The 18,478-nt window shown below is 34.1% G+C and overlaps 1 pseudogene; it reads left to right on the top strand.

The window, feature by feature from the left end:
• The first annotated feature begins 7,511 nt into the window (after positions 1-7,511).
• Positions 7,512-8,440, top strand: LOC139040928 (olfactory receptor 4A47-like; annotated as a pseudogene).
• The last annotated feature ends 10,038 nt before the right edge of the window (positions 8,441-18,478 follow it).

Genomic DNA, 18,478 nt, shown 5'->3' with positions numbered 1-18,478 from the left:
ACCCCAGAGAAAGAACTGAAAACTGAATAAAGAGAACCCCCACAACAAGGGATAGTACTGTCTCAGGTAGAAAAGGCAGAAATTCCATCTGGAGAGAAAAAAACCACCTTCACAGGTGGTGGAGCTTCACAGCCAGCTGGGCAGGAGCGACCCTAAGGTAAACAGCCTTCCCTGGAGAAGAGCAGACCTGAGTGGAGGCAAATTACTGCTATAAATATCCTTCAGACTAAGCACAACGGAGATGAGTGTCATAGTATCTAGTTTTACTGGCTGCTAACTGCAACTGGGAATACCCCCCAGAAAAGCTATTGATGTAAGTGGAATAAAGCCAGCTCTTAAAGGGAACATGCACAAATTCACCCATCTCAGAGAGCAACCTAAAATCACCAGAAAGAAATGTGCACAGTCCTTTGGTGAAAAGAGACTCACCTGGTAGGCTCTAGGTGCATCTTGGTGGGAGGTGATACCTCTCTGGAGACTGGGACATTGATGGTAGCCATTGTTGTGACCCAGGACAGGTGTGCTGACACAGACCCTGCAGACACCATTGGAGCTCTTCCCCTGGTCTGTTAGCCCAGGGGTCTGTCACACCCACTAGAGCACAGATTTAATCCATCCCAAAACTGAAGGCAAAAATACAGCAAAGGTAGCAGATCAACCACCTATGAATATATTATGAAGGTTAAAAGACAAAAATACTAAAATTACCTATATCAATGAAAAGATGGTAATGGATAGACACACGCAAAATAAGAGATTGGAAATGATTTAAAAGTATAAAATATGGGTGGAGGGAAGTAAAAGAGTAGAGCTTTTAGAAAGAGGTCTAACTAAAGAGACTATCAATTCAATACAGATTGCTAATATGTAGAAATATTATATATGAACCTTACGGTAATCACAAACCAGAAACCTATAATAAATAAACAAATAAGTAAGAGGACAGAAATCAAACACATTACTAAAGAAAGCCATCAAACCACAAAGGAAGAGAGCAAGAGAAGAAGAAAGGAACAGAGAAGAGCTAATAAAACACCCAGAAAAAAGTAACAAAATGGCAATAAATATATCAATAGTTCCTTTAAATGTCAGTGGACTAAATGCTCCAGTCAAAAGAACAAGACCCATATATATACTGCATACGATAGGCACACTTAAGAGCTAAAGAAAATCACAAACTGAAAGTGAAAGGATGGAAAAAGATACTCCATGCAAATGGCAAAGAAAAGAAAGCTGTGGTAGTAATACTTATGTCAGACAAAATAGACTTTAAAACAAAAACTCTAGGGGCCAGTCCAATGGTGCAGCGGTTAAGTTCACACATTCTGCTTCTCAGTAGCCTGGGGTTCACCGGTTTGGATCCTGGGTGTGGACATGGCACAGCTTGGCAAAAGCTATTCTGTGGTAGGCATCCCATGTATAAAGTAGATGAAGATGGGCATGGATGTTAGCTCAGGTCCAGTCTTCCTCAGCAAAAAGAAGAGGATTGGCATTAGTTAGCTCAGGGCTAATCTTCCTCAAAAATAAACAAAACTCTAACAAGAAATAAAGAAGGGTACTATGAAATGATAGAGGGAAAAGTCCAACAAGAGGATATAATACTTGTAAATATCTATTCACCCAACATAGGAGCACCTAAATATAGAGAGCAATTATTAACAGACATAAAATTAGAAATAGACAGTAACATAATAATAGTAGGGGACTTTAACACTCCACTTACACCAATGGAGAGATCATCGAAACAGAAGATCAATAAGGAAACATTGGTCTTAAATGAGACATTAGATCAGATAGACTTAGTACATATACATATGGAACATTCCATCCCAAAACTGAAGAATACACATCCTTTTCAAATGCACATGGAACATTCTCCAAGATTGATCACATATTAGGCCACAAAACAAGTCTCAATAAATTTAAGAAAACCAAAATAATACCAAATACTTTTCTGACCACAAAGGTATGAAACTAGAAGTCAACTACAGGAAGAAAATCATAAAAGCCACAATATGTGAAGATTAAATAAAACTGCTACTTAACAATGATTGGGTCAATGAAGAAATCAAAGGAGAAACCAAAAAAATACCTGAAGACAAATTAAAATGAAAATACGACATGCCAAAATGTATGGGATACAGCAAAAGCTGTTCTAAGAGGGAAGTTTATAGTAATTCAGGCCTACCTCAAAAAAGCAAGAAAAATCTCAAATAAACAATTTAACAGTGCAGATAAATGATCTGGAAAAAGAAGAACAAACAAAGCCCAAATCATCAGAAGGAAGGAAATAATAAAAATCTGAGCAGAAATAAATGAAATAGAGACTTAAAAAACAATGGAAAAAATCAATGAAGCCGAGAGCTTTGTTCTTTGAAAAGATAGATAAAATAGACAAACCTTTAGAGAGACTCACCACGAAAAAAAAAAAAAGACAAGGCTCAAATAAATAAAATGAGAAGTGAAAGAGGAGAAATTACAACAGACACCTCAGAAATACAAAAGATAATGAGAGAATACTATGAAAAGCTATATGCCAACAAATTGGATAATCTAGAAGAAATGGATAAATTCTTGGAATCACACAATCCTCCAAACTGAGTCAAGAAGAAGTACAGTATTTGAATAGACCAATCACTAGTTAGGAGATTGAAACAGTACTCAAAAACCTCATCAAAAATAAAAGTCCAGGACCAGATGGCTTCCGTGGTGAATTCTGCCAAACATTCAAAGAAGACGTAATAACTATCCTTCTCAAACTCTTCTAAAAAATTGAAGAGGGGGGAGGAGGTTTCTAACTCATTCTATGAAGCCAACATTATCCTGATATCAAAACTGGATGAGGACAACACACAAAAAAGGAAAACACAGACCAATATCACTGATGAATATCAATGCAAACATCCTCAAGAAAATGCTAGCAAATCAAATAGGACAGTACATTAAAAAGATCATACAACATGATCAAGTGGGATTTAGTCCAGGGATGCAGTGATGGTTCAACATACACAAATCAATCTATATAATACACCACATTAACAAAATGAAGAATGGAAATCACATGATCATCTTGTCAAAGCCTTTGACAAGATACAGCATCCATTTATGATGAAAACTCTAAATAAAATGGGTCTAGAAGGAAAAGAACCTCAAAATAATAAAGGCCATATATGACAAATCCACTGCTAATATCATTCTCAATGGAGAAAAACTGAAAGTTATCCATCTAAGAATGGGAACCAGACAAGGATGCCCCTTTCACTGCTCTTATTTAACATAGTATTGGAAGTGCTAGCCAGAGCAATCAGGCAAGAACAGGAAATAAAAGGGATCCAAATAGGAAAAGAAGAAGTGAAAGTGTCACTATTTGCTGATGACATGATTTTAAATATATAAAACCCTGCAGAATCCACTAAAAAACTTTTAAAAATAATAAATGAATATGGTAAAGTTGCAGGATAGAAAATCAACGTGTGAAAATCTTGTGTTTATATACACTAACAACAAAGAAGGAGAAAGAGAAATTAAGAATACAATCCCATTTACAATTGAAACAAAAAGGATAAAATACCTGGGAATAAACTTAACCAAAGAGGTGAAAGATCTGTACACCAAAAACTGTAGAACGTTGTTTAAAGAAATTGGAGAAGACACAAAGAAATGGAAAGATATTCTGTGTTCTTGGATTGGAAGAATTAACATAGTTAAAATGTCCCTACTTCCTAAAGCAATTTACAGATTCAATGCAATCCCTACCAAAGTTCCAATAACATTTTTCACAGAAATACAACAAAAAACCCTAAGTTTATATGGAACAATAAAAGGCCCCACATAACAAAGGGATCCTGAGGAAAAAGAACAAAGCTGGAGGTATCATACTCCCTGATTTCAAAGTATACTACAAAGGTATAGTAACCAAATCAGCATGGTACTGGCACAAAAACATAAAACAGACACACAGATCAAAGGAACAGAATTGAGAGCCCAGAAATAAACCCACATATATATTGACACCTAATTTTCGACAAGGGAGCCAAGAGCATACAATGGAGAAAGCAGAGTCTCTTCACTAAATGGTGTTGGGAAAACTGGACAGCCACATGCAAAAGAATGAAAGTAATCCGTTATCTTACTCCACGCACAAAAATCAACTCAAAATGGATTAAAGACTTGAATGTAAGACCGAAACCATGAAACTTCTAGAAGACACATAGGCAGTACGCTCTTTCACATCGGTCTTTGCGGCATCTTTTTAAATACCATACCTGAGGGGGCAAGGGAAACAATAGAAAAAATAAATAAATAGGACTACATCAAACTAAAAATCTGCACAGCCAATGAAACCATCAACGAAATGAAAAGACACCCTAAGAATTGGGAGAATTTAGTTGCAAACCATATATCAGATAAGGGGTTAATATCCAAAATATACGAAGAACTCATACATCTCAACAACAAATAAATCAACAACCCAATTGAAAAATGGGCAAAAGATCTGAATAGACATTTCTCCAAAGAAAATAAATGGATGGCCAACAGGCACATGGAAACATGTTCAACATGATTAACTATCAGCAAAATTCAAATCAAGCCTACAATGAGATATCATCTCACTCCCATCAGAATGACTATAATTAAGAAAACAAGAATAGATAAGTGTTAGAGAGGATGTGGAGAGAAGGGAACCCTTGTACACTGCTGGTGGGAGTGCAAACTGGTGCAGCCACTACAGAAAATGTTATGGAGTTTCCTCAGAAAATTAATGATGGATCTACCATGTGATCCAGCTATTCCACTCCTGGGTACTTATTCAAAGAACTTGAAAACACAAATGCATAAAGATACATGCACCCCTATGCTCAGCAGAGCGTTATTTACAATAGCCAAGACTGGGAAGCAACCTAGGGGCCCATCAAGTGACGACTGGATAAGCAAGATGTGATGCATATGCATAATGGAATACTACTCAACCATGAGAAATGATGAAATCTGGCCCTTTGTGATAACGTGGATGGACCTTTAGGGTATTATGCTGAGTGAAATAAGCGAGAGGGAGAAAGTCAATTACCGTATGATCTCACGGATAAGTAGAAGATGAAAACAACATCAAACAAGCACATAGCAACAGACTTTGGATTCATCATTACCAGAGGGGAAGGGGGGAGGGAGGAGGGCGAAAGGAGTGATTAGGAACATGTGTGTGGTGATGGATTGTAATTAGTCTTTGGGTTGTGAACATGATGTAATCTACACAGAATTCAAAATACATTATGATGTACACCCAAAAGTTATATAAGGTTATAATCCAATGTTAGCAATAAAAGAAAAAGAAAAAGAAAAAAAGAATATAAGGTCAGTGAAGACAGGACTTTTCTCTTGACTTTTTCTTCTGTTTTAGTTGCTAGTATTTTCCCTAGCTCATAGCATACAGCCTGACAAAAAGAAGCTGGTAAATAAAAATTTTAAAAAATAATATTTGGATCAGTGTTTGGTTATTGCATTAAATTGGAGATTAAATTTTATCATAGAACCCCACACTAACAGGTAGAAAAAGTGAGTATTGGATAAAAAGAAAGAAAATCTTGCTATGACAAAGTGGGGAAATAAGTGATAAATTCATTTTCCTTGGAACAAAATGACAGGAGTGATACTTTATTTCCTACTGGCAAAAGTTCTGCAATGGTTTTGAAGCTATGTTTTTCTCTTTGTTACATCTTCCTGACCCTAATTATGTGATTGTCTAACAGTATCTTTACATATAGATATTCTTTTCAAATTTGGTGCAAAATTACAGTGAATATAATGAAGTATGAATTGGTCTTGGACACATTCCAATTGCATAACTCAAGCATATTCTGGTTAGAAGGTATAAAATGTCCCCTGATCTTTACCCCTATCAGGAAGAAGATATTCTCCTCTTCAGAACAGACATAACTCTTTCAGGAGGAGCAATAACTATTTCAAGAATGCCCTCTCAAAATCTCAGTACAATTAGTTTCACCATACTGACATAATATAATGAGATGGCAACACAATCTGAATTTTATTTTTTCTTTTATGAAGTTACAAGAAAAGAAGTTAGTTACCAGAGAACAATTGCCTTGGTGAAATAGCTAATTGCCAACTTCTTATGTTACATAGGATTTATTTGCCTGTTAAATAAATTATCCTAACGTGGAAAATTTTTGTTTTTCCATTTGCATTGTGGAATTCCTTTTAAGTAGATCCACAGTGAAAATAATAGTATTCTAAAGTATTTAAAATGCTATGTGAATAAAATGGACAGAAACAGTCAAGTGAAATTAAATAGATCCTTAAGGACTAATGAAGCTTTTTGTTCTTTGTGGTCTATCAGATGGAAGAGGCACTTCCAGGTCCCTATGATTTACTTGGAAAAGTCCTCATGCTTATTGTGAAGAAGGCTCCAAAAGGTAATCCTATCACAATTAATAGTGGAAGCCAGACTTTTCAATTGTGTGCATTACTTTATTAAATTGGAAGTTATTATAAATTTTAGTTTATAAAAATTGAAATGTTGAAAACTTCTGGAAGTCAAAGTTTATAATTCATTTCTGTCGCTGAAAAATGTATGACTGAGAAAATCAACTAAACAGTCTGTTTCTTCAACTATAAAATGAGGATAATACTAATTACTCTAAAGATTGTGTTACATTAAATGTGTTTTATATATATGTATGCATATAGATGTACACATATTTGTAAGTATATATGTTTCTGTATAAATAAAAGATCAGTGTAAACATGAGCATAGCATCTGATATATAGTTCCTCATAACAAAGATAGGTGTTCTTGCAATGTTAACATTTTGTTTCATTAAAATACTTTGCACCACGTAATGAGATGAAGAACATCTGGTAAGGAATAGATTTATTGTGAAAAATTAAAACAAATTTATAAAATACTAAATTGATATCCATTGGAGATATTGATTAGGTAGTTATATACACAGATCCATTCATAAATTGTTCTCCTCACTTTGAAAATGTAAATTATCTTAAGTGACTCTTCACTTAAGGATCAAACTTTTGTGACTTTATACATGGTGCATCTTCTCATGGAATTCCCTTTCCATCCTCTTTTCTCTCGCTTTCCCTTTAAAACTCAGCTGAATGAATGCTTCCTCTGGGAAGCCTTTGCAGATTCCATGTTGATTTAGATCTTGTGCTGTGAACTCTCAGCCCACATGAAGACATTTATCGTGACACATGAAGATATTTATAGTGACACATGAAATTGGCCTGCAATAGCCTGACCCCTCATCATGTATCAAGTCACTGAAATAGCAAGCCATGTCTTATTCAACTTGGTGATCCCAATGTTTATGACAGATTTGACACAAATAGATTCTCCGTGCTCATTTTTTGATTGAGTAAATAAAAAAGATAAAGCTTACAATACATTTAAAGTTTTTTTTTCCCTTTTGTTCTATAGGTAAACTATTTCTAATATCTGAAGTCAAAACCTATAAGGAATAGATGGAACCAAGGTAATGGAACCAAGGAACAATGTGACTTACTTTGTCCTCTTGGGTCTCACGCAGAATCCAAAGGAGCAGACAGTTCTTTTTTTATGTTCTTGCTCTTCTATATTTTGACCATGATAGGCAACATGCTCATTGTTGTGACTGTAACTTTCAGTAAGAGCCTGGGCTCACCAATGTACTTTTTTCTTGGTAGCTTGTCATTTATGGATGTCATTTATTCCTCATCTATATCCCCCAAACTGATTTCAAACTTGTTCTTTGGGGAAAATACCATATCCTTCCAATCTTGTATGGCTCAGCTCTTCACAGAGCACTTTTTTGGTGGATCAGAGGTCTTTCTTCTGCTGGCGATGGCCTATGACCTCTATGTGACCATCTGTAAGACTTTGCATTATTTGGTTATCATGAGGCAATGGGCGTGCAGTGCACTGCTGGTAGTCTCCTGGATTGGAGGTTTTCTGCACTCAGTAATTCAACTTAGCACTATTTATGGGCTCCCATTCTGTGGCCCCAATGTCATTGATCATTTTTTCTGTGACATGTACCCCTCATTGAAACTCATCTGTACTGACACCTATGTCATTGGATTCTTAGTTGCGGCCAATGGTGGATTGATCTGCACTATTGTATTTCTCCTCTTACTCATCTCTTATGGTGTCATCTTGCACTCTTTGAAGAATTTAAGTCAGGAAAGGAAGTGGAAAGCCCTCCAGACCTGTGGTTCCCATATCACTATGGTTGTCTTCTTCTTTGTTCCCTGTATTTTCATGTATATGAGACCTGCTAAGACCTTTCCCATTGACAAATTACTGAGTGTGTTTTACACAGTCATAACCCCCATGCTGAACCCATTAATCTACACTCTGAGAAATTCAGAAATGACTAATGCTATGAAGAAGCTCTTGAGAAGAAATGTCATATCCTGTGGTAAATAAGTGCATCTTCCACCACAAGAGAGTTATTTGACATTAGAGTCCATTTCCTTGGAATGCCTATGTCTTTTTAAATCCAATGCTGGCTTTCCTTCTTTCAAATAACATATGATAATTATAACTTTAAAATGAATGCTGTGATCGTGCTATTAATAACAGTTTCTCTCCCTGCTAGCATGTAAGGTCTATAAAGTCTTGTTTATCAATTCACCTAGAAAGCTGTAATGACTATGTAGCAAGGAGTCAATAATATGTAATGAATTAGTGAGAAAAAATTTATATAGTTACACTAATCTTAATCAATTATTTCATTGATGTTTTTCACTTTTTTCTGAGAATATTATTTTTATTTAGGTTCTTCTCATTTAGTTAATTCTTTTCATTTTAGTAATTAAGATATCTTACGCTGTATAGATTTTCTTCTCTAATAAATACAGTTGCATTGTATACAAAATTTTTAGTGTAATAATTCTACTTTTTTAAAGAAACATTGAAGTGTGACAGATAAATAGTAAAAATAAAACCCATGCAAAATGTGATAAAGTGTAGAATAAATTTCTCATTTATCACTCATTATAGTCTCCAGTCCTCTTCCCCAGAGGCAGTAACTTAATTTGTTTCTTAAGTTTCATCAGGTAATGGTCTTTGCAAATGCAAATATATTTAACTATAATAATTTTTTTCTTTGTGTGTAAATGTTTACTTTCACTATGGAACATCTTGAAGACATTTCCATACAAGTCCATATAGATCTGTTAGTTTTTCTCATACTGTATGATACTGTCTTATAAATATATACTACAATTAATATATCCATTCGTCTTCATGGTGTTCCTCAACTTTTGCTATGACAAATAATTTTGCAGTAAATATGCATTTTTGAATATGTGCATGGAAGAATTCATAGAAGTGAAACTGTCAAAGTATGTATTTGAATCAATGGTCAGATAGTATAGGTTTATAAAGTGTTGGTATTCATAGTTAGTGCCAAACTGCCACCCTTGAGTTTGTGCTAACTGTTGCACTCCTGCTCACAGTCTGGCAGAATATTTTCCTCCACATTCTCAACAACCAGTACCTGACAAATATTTATGGCACATAACAATCTGACTATAGGTATTTTATTTTAACACTTTAATCAGAATCTTTTTTACATTATTGAGTTAGAGCATCTTTTCACCTATATTATGACTTTCATTTCTTTTTCTGTAAATTATCTATTCATATGTTTTTTTCTGTTTCATTCCATTGTTGGTCTTCTCCACACTGATTTCTATGAGCTAACATTAATTATATAATTAAAAATGACCCCTTTTACTATTGTATATGCAATTATTGCTTTTCTGGCTTATGCTCAATTTTTACATTTTTTACGCTATGTAAAATGCTCTTTTATGTAAAATTTTTTTCCTTACACTTTGCATGTTTTTGGTTTTTGAATCTTGCTTAAAAAGATCTTTATTTCACTCTTACCAAAATATTCTACAAGAATATTTTAGCATTTAATTTTTTAGGATTTTTGTGGTCTTATATTAAAACTTTTGATTCATCTGGAATTTATCCTTATATAGGAGTTAAATAGGGATTTAATTTTAGCTGTTTTTATAAATTTTAGTTGTTTTTTATAGTTGCATAATTATCTTTTTGATATTGATTTGAAATCCTGACTATTGTATTCTAAAGTCTCTTGTGTATGTGGATCCAGTTCAGGACTCTATTCTGTTTTATTGATTTCTTTATTCATGTTCCAATTGACACAATATAATAGCTTTGATATATAACATTTTCATATATGATAAGACTAGCAGTCCCTCATTAGAATTACTTTTTAGAATTATGCCTAGTCTTACATGGTCTATGTTTCAAAATTGTTTAACATAAAATAATAAATTTAAATTTAAACAAGATAAATAATATGATTGAAATAAGTTTACAGGAAAGTTAAAATAAGTTAAAGATAGTTTAGTCACAAAACAAAGTGCAGTTATTATTTTCAATAAGATTCAATTTAAGAAAGTTAACTTAGGAAGAGTTATATATCTTTAGATTATTGAAAACTGTTATCCAAGAACAGAATAGATCCGTTTAACAAGTGATGTCTTATATCCTTGACAGTGCTTCTTCTGCCTGTGCTACTTATTCCTTATATATTGCTGCTATTCTTCACTCCTGACCACTAAAATGTTAGCTGACACTTTTGCTGTAAGAAAAACCATTTCTTTCAGGAAGTGCATGAATCAGGTCTTTACTGAGCAACTTTTTGTGCTGCTGACATCATTTTGATTATGGCGGTTGCCAGTGACGACTATGCGGCCATCTGCAAACCCCTGTACTATGAAATCATCATGAGTGACAGGAATGTGGCTTCCTCTTTTGAATGGCATGAGCCAGAGGCTTTGCCTTACAACTATTCATATCATCTTCACAGTCTGGCTGCCTGTCTGTGGCTCCAATATCATAGACCTTCCATGTGTGACTTAAACCCTTTGTTGAAACTCATCTGCATGGACACTTGTACCCTGGGTCTCCTTTTGCTGCCAACAGTGGGCTCATCTGCCTGTTATTTTTTCGTTCCTCTTGAAGGTCTTCTATGTGGTCATCTTGTGCTCCCTAAGGATCTATAGCTTGGAGGGGAGATGCGACACCCTCTACATCTGTGTCTCTCATATTACTCTGGTCAACTTAGTCTTTGTGCCCTGCATGTTTATATGTTTGCACCCAATTGCCACCTTCTCCATTGATAAAGCTGTGGCTGTGTTTTTTACCATGATAACTCCCTTGTTAAATTTCTTAAACCTACACACTCAAAACTTAGAGGTGAAAAATGCTATGAGGGAGTTCTTGAGTAAAAGAGTGACTTTGAGACATGATCACGACAATATAAAATGACTTTATCCTTTAAATGGAGAAGAGGAAAGAAGATAATGTCTATGGTTCAGGGCAAAATGAATACTGTTTGTCAAAAGTATGTTGATGTTGACCTATAAGCACTCTGAGAAAAGGTCCAGGCAGGAAATTATTTGTCATTATAAACATATCCTTTGTAGATTTATGTATTGCCCAGTTGGTTTTCAGACCTTGATTCACTGTTAGAATTAGTTAGGGTTCTTGTAAAATGCAGATTCTTGGAACACAGCAATAGAGATTTTAATTTTATAGTTTTGATGTTAGATTGGCATATCTACCTTTTAAACCTATTATTCAGGTGTATCTGAAGCCAATGATCTTTGCATATGCCTTGAGCTGTTGTGTTCACATCATGAACCTATTAATAGTCACCTTAGTTTTTAAATCTTCTTAAATTGCATTAAAATATATATAACCAAATTTACAATTTTAACCATGTTAAGTCTCCATTCAGTGATATTATGTTAATTAATATTGTTATGTAAACATCACCACCATTAATCTCCACAACTGTTTCATCTTCCTAAATTGAAACTCACCTCTCATTAAACAATAATTCTCCATTCTCTCTCTCTGAGCACCAGGCAATCAACATTCTACTTTCTATTTATGAATTTGACTACTTTAAGTAACTCATGTAAGTGAAATCATACAATATCTGTCCTTCTGTGACTGCCTTATTTTACTTAGGATAATATAGGTTAATCTATGTTTAGCATGTGTCAGTATTTCCTTCCTTTTCAAGGCTGAATAATATTCCATTGTATGTGTATACCTCATTTTGTTTATGCACTTATCTAACAGAAGACACTTCAGTTGGTTCTACTTTCTGGCTATTGTAAATAGTACTCCCAGGAAAATGGTAGGGTAGAAATAGCAGGGGTTTGAGTCCCTGCTTCTGATTATTTCGAATATATATCCAAATGTAGAAATGCTGAATCATATGACTATTCTTTGTTTAATTATTTGAGGAACTACCATAATGTTTTCCATAGCAGCTAAATCATTTTATGTTCCCACCAGCAACACACAATTGTTCCAGTTTCTCCACATGCTCTCTTACATGTTTTACTTTCTGGGTTTTAAAAAAAATATATGTAATAGCTATCCTAATGGATATGAACTGGTATTTTATTATAGTTTTGATTTGTATTTCCATAATGATTATTGATGTTAATCATCTTTTCATGTGCTTAATGGCCATTTTATATCCTTTTTAGAGAATGCCTGTTCAAATCCTTTGCTTATTTTAAATTGGTTTTTGGCTTTTTATGTTGTTATTGAGATGTAGAAGTTATTTATATATTATGCACATTACTACCCTATCATATGTATTGTTTGCAAATCATTTCCTCCAACCTGTGGATTGCCTTTTTACTCTATTATAGTGTCATTTGATGTACAAAAGTTCTTAATTTTGATACAGTACAATTCAACTATTTTTTCTTTGCTTGCCTGTGCTTTTAGTGACATACCCTGAAATCATTGTCAAATTCCACATTATGAAGCTTTTCTTCTACATATTCTTCTAAACGTTTTCTAGTTTTAACTAGTACTTTAGGTCTTTAATCCGTTTTGAGTTAATTTCTGTATATGCTGTAAGTTAAGTGTTCAGTTTCATTCCCTTGCTTGTGGATATCTAGTTTCATGACACCATATGTTGAACAGGTTGTTCTTCCCCCAGTGAATGCTCTTGGCATCCATGTCAAAAATAATTTGAAAGCATAAGCAAAGGTTTATTTCTAGACTCTCTATTTTATTCCATTAGTCTATATGTCTGCCTTTATGCAAATACCACACTGTTTTGATTACCACAGCCTTGTAGTAAGTTTTAGGATCAGAAAGTGTGAGACCTCTTACAATATTTTTCTTTTTCAAGATTGCTTTGGCTATTTGGACTCTTGAAATTCCGTGTGAATTTTAGGATAGATTGTTCTATTTCTGCAAAACACACTTGGGATTTAATAGGGATTGCACTGAATCCATAGATCACTTTAGGTAGTTTGACATTTAGCAATATTAAATCTTTCAATACATGAATGTCTTTCCATTTATTTGTGTCTTTTATAATATCTCTCATCAACATTTTCTAGTTTTCAGTTTACAATCCTTTTGCTTCCTTGGTTAAGTTTATTCTTAAGTATTTTATTGTTTTTAATACTTTTGCAAATGAAATTATTTTCTTAATTTCCTCTTCAGGTTGCTCATAGATAGTATGGAAATTCAACATCGTTTTATGATAGAAAACTCCCAAGAATTGGGTATAGATGGAATGTACCTCAATATAATAAATGCCAATTAAGACAAATTCACAGGTAACATCATATTCAACAGTGAAAGTTTAAAAACTTTCCCACTAAAATCAGGAACAAGATAAGAGTGTCCACCCTCACCATTTTCTTTTCAACATGGTACTGCAACATGAATTCCTGTGCAATTTTTAGTTTTCTATATGTCATGTCATATCTCAGGTGAAGTAATTTTCCTTAATTAATTTTTACTTAGCCTTACTACATGAAACAATGCTTCCAATGGTAGCAGGTTCCAATCCTCTGTATCTCACTTAAACATCACCTTCCAAGAAAGACCTTCTTTGATAACTTCATCCATAGTAGAATTCTCCTTCTTATTTTCTAACTCTTACCCTCTTTGTTGTCTTATAAGCACTGAATAAAACTATAATTACTTTATTACATCATGCTGTTATTGATTGTCTGATTCTATCATAAGAATATAAGGTCCGTGTAGGAAGGACTTTTTACCTGTTTTTTTTCCCCCAGCTTTATTATTTGTTGTGTTCTCACTTATAGCACAGTTCCTGATAATGTGGAAATTAATCAAAGAAAGCTTAACTAAACCGGAATTGAGAAGGCCTGTAGTGGGAGCTTTCACTTACTATTTATACATCCTGAGTTGCGTCAAAGAAGAAAAAGCCTATGCTCCCATATGCAACAGGAAGTAAAACTACTTTACTACTGAAGGAAGATTTCTCTTCCCACCAGGCAACAGCCCTTCCATTGGGAAATGATGCAGCTCAGCCTATGATAAGTATTGCCTCTCTGAACTGTCACTTTCCCCCACTGGTGCTTCTTTTAGAACAGCCCCTGTCTACTCCTACTTTCTATGTGTAAAAGGAGCTCCCTTCCTTTGTTTTATCAATTTGTCTATGGCTCACTGTAGCATGCACAGATTGCATCCTAGATTGTAGTTCTTTTGGCTATTCCCAAATAAACTGATTTTAAGGGTAAAATAACAGGTGAATTTGCTTTTTAAGTTGGCAATGGCATAAATTAGATGCTCTTAATTGAAAAATAATTAATAATTGGATAAATGATCAGTTATTACATCTAAATTGGTAACAATTTTTTTAAACATGTTATCACACCTCAAGGCAGAATAAATTGAGTATTAAAAATAAGAAAAGAAAGATTTCCTATGGCAAGTGGGAAAATACTTGATAAACTAATCTTCACTGGAACAAAACAACTTGGCTGAAATTTTATTCTTGACTGGTGGCAGTCTCACAATGGTTCTAAAGCTATTTTTTCCCCATGTTAGATCTTTCTGATATTAACTATGTGATTTGGCCTAGTAGCGCACAAGAACATCTCTCAAAAATCTCAAGTCAAATAGTCCGGCTATCCCATCATGATAGAATGAGAAGAGCTAAACAATTGTATCGCATTTTTCTATTTTGAAGTTAATAGGAAAGATGTTACTCCAGAAAAAATTTCTGGGAAATGGCCAGTCGCTATCTTCTAATATAAACTTAGGATTTGCTTGTCTTTTTTGTAAATTATCCTAAATGATAAACTTTTGTTTTTCCCTGTACACAGTGGAAATTGTTTTTAAAAACGTGTGGTGCACATAAAAATTATCTCTAGAATAGCCAGAAGACTCCATGGAGAAAATGGACAGACAACCGAATGAAGCAAAATATATCCTCAAGTAATAATGCAGCTTTTTGTCCTCTGTTCTCATGCTGAGTGAAAGAAGAATAACAGGTCCCTATGAGTGAGTTAGCTACTCTTCCTCCAGACTGTGAACAAGCCTCCACGAGGTAAGAATAACTGTAGTGGAACCAAGCTTCAAAATTTTGTGAATTTCTTCATTGTGTAAGAAACTAAATCATTTTGAAATAAATCAACCTTGCATTCCAGGCTTAGTTTTCTCACTTAAAAATATGTGACCATGGGGAAATTAATTATATACTCTGAGCCTCAGTATCTTCAACTGTGAAATGGGGATTAAAGTTCTTGTTACTGTAAATATTAAATGTGATACATTAAATTGTGAGCATGTGATTGGAATCCACTGCAGGTGTTGCGAGCATTGGAGTGATATGTTCACAATAAGACTTTATATGGATCCTTTGTGGTACTTCAGGGGAAGAAATTGTTGGAGGACGGAAAGAGCCTGGAGACTCTTGGCAGGGGGCTATTTCAGTGGGCCAGGAAGAAAATCTGGGAAATGATCAAATATGTGATATATTAGAAACCAGAGTCAACAGGGCTTGTTAAATGTATCACTAAGTAATATGAGAGCAACAAAGGACTGAAAGAGCTGTGAAATTTATTGTCTGAACAATTACATGAAAGGTGGTATTATTTAATGAGATGAGGAATATTTATGTTTATTGGTGTTCCTCATCTCTAATTTTGTGAAACATTTAGTTTTATAAGTACTATATTGATATCCAATTGGATATGTCCAAATTTGGAGATGTTGCATATACACGCTTGAAAATTTGTGGGGAGATAGGGGCTGGAGACACAAAACTGAAGAGCTTCAGCATTGATTGGTTTCAAAAAGGTGGACTATCCATCCAAATGTTCTAAGAAGAGGTCTCGAAGAGATCTGAGACAATCCAGGGCAGTGACTTTCCATTCATTATTTGATCTATGCATTTTGAGAATGTAAATTACCTTCAAATTGTCTCAAGTATTACAATTTTGTGACTCTACGAATGGTGCACATTTTCATCGAATTTCCTTCCCATCTTCTCTTTCTTCATGTTCATTTAAAACTCTGCTAAAGCAATGCTTCCTCTGGGAAGCCTTCTCTGATTCCAGTGTGACTGGCATCTTCCTACACTGTGACCCTTAGCATTGTGTGAATATTTTTATAATGGCACTTATTACATTGATCTGGAATTGACTGATCCTTCATTATGCATCATATCACGGAGGGTAGGCAGCTATGTTTTATTCAACTTGGTGACCACAATGTCTAAGAGATATTTGACACAAATAGATACTCCATACAGAGTTTTTTAATTGAATGACTTAATATAAGATTAAACTTATAGCACATTTAAAAGTTTTCACTCTTTTTCTATAGGTAAAGTGCTTCTAATAACTGAAGTCAGCACCTATAAGGATTAGATGGAACCAAGGAACAATGTGACTTACTTTGTCCTCTTGGGCTTCACACAGAATCCAAAAGAGCAGAAAGTCATTTGTATCACATTTTTGCTCTTCTATATTTTGGCCATGGTGGGCAACATGCTCATTATTGTGACTGTAATTGTCAGCAAGATACTGAACTCTCTGATGGGGTTTTTCTTCTACCATATCATTTCTAGAGGCCATTTTTTCTTCAGTCATTACCACCAGATTGACTTCAGACTTGTTCTTTGGGACAAACAGATTTTTTCAATCTTGTATGGCCCAGCTCTTTACAGGACACTTACTTCCATTGGTGATGACCTACGACCCCTATGTGACCATGCTTAAGACTTTGCGTTTGTTCATTATCATGAGGCATTGGGTGTGAGTTGTGCTGCCGGCAGTGTGTTTGGTTGGAGGTTTTCTGCACTCAGTAATTCAACTTTGCACTATTTATGGGCTTCCATTTTGTGACTCCAATGTCGTTGATCACTTTGCCTGTGACATGTACCCCTTATTGAAACTCATCTGTACTGACACCTATGTCATTTAGTGTCTTAGTGGTGGCCAATGGAGGATTAATCTGCACCCTTCTTTTTGTTCTTACTCATCTCTTATGGTGTCATCTTTCACTCTTTAAAGAACTTTAGGAAGGGAGGTGGAAAGCCCTATAGACCTGTGGTTCCCACATGGTTGTGGTGTCTTCTTCTTTGCTCCCTGTATTTTCAGATTTGCAAGAACTGTAGAGACCTTCCCCATTGAAAAATTACTTAGCGTGTTTTATACAATCATAACTTCCATGCTTAATCCACCAATCTACTCTCTGAGAAATTCAGAGATGACAAATACTATGAAGAAGCTCTGGAGAAGAAAAGTAATATCTGGTAATAATTAAGTTTGCCATTCACCATGAAGTCCTTTGACGTTAAGGTGAATCCCCTTAGTATGCAGAAATTTTCTTAAAAGTGATGCAAACTTTTCTCCACAGGATCTATGATAATTATAATTAAAGAATGAACTATAATTATCTAGTAAATATATATAACTAATATGTACATAAAATGAACTTTAATTATAATTAAAGAATTATACATTCTGTTAATAACAGTTTCCCTGTTAGAATGTAAGCGCTATGTCTTAACTCTGTAGCTAGAAATGTGAAATGCATGTACAGCAGGGAATCAGTAAATAATATGTAATTAATTAGTCAATGAAATATCTATAGAGTCATGCTATTATTTAATTTCTGCATTTACTATTGTAACTTTCTTTATAGTTCTTAATTTTGTATTTAGTCAGATTCTTGTCCTTTATCTTCATTCTATTTATTGTACTAGTCAAAGAATTTAATGCTATGTAAACCATTCTATTTTTCCATTTCATTTGCATTATATATGAACTTTTTAGTGTCATATTTTTACTTTTTAAATAAAAATTGAAAGTGCAATAGATAAATATTACATCAATCAATAAATTTTATTTTTATTAATTTAATTTATTTAATAATATTGGATTTAAGGTAATAAAATTTAATAATGAATTAAATTAATACTTTTATATTTATTTATTTTAAATATTACTAATTAATTAATATAAATTAAAAATTAAGACAGAATCCATACAAAAATGTATTAGAATCAACTTCCTACTCATCCCTTATCAGAGTCTTCCACTTCTTTAGATGCAGTCATATATTCTGTAAGATTCTTCAAGTAATAAACTTTGCCATAAGCCATGCTATAATATC

The sequence above is a fragment of the Equus asinus genome, chromosome 17, assembly GCF_041296235.1.
Source record: "Equus asinus isolate D_3611 breed Donkey chromosome 17, EquAss-T2T_v2, whole genome shotgun sequence".
Taxonomy (NCBI): domain Eukaryota; kingdom Metazoa; phylum Chordata; class Mammalia; order Perissodactyla; family Equidae; genus Equus; species Equus asinus.
The sequence above is the reverse complement of the archived record's forward strand: the minus strand, read 5'-3'. Positions and strand labels throughout refer to the sequence as shown.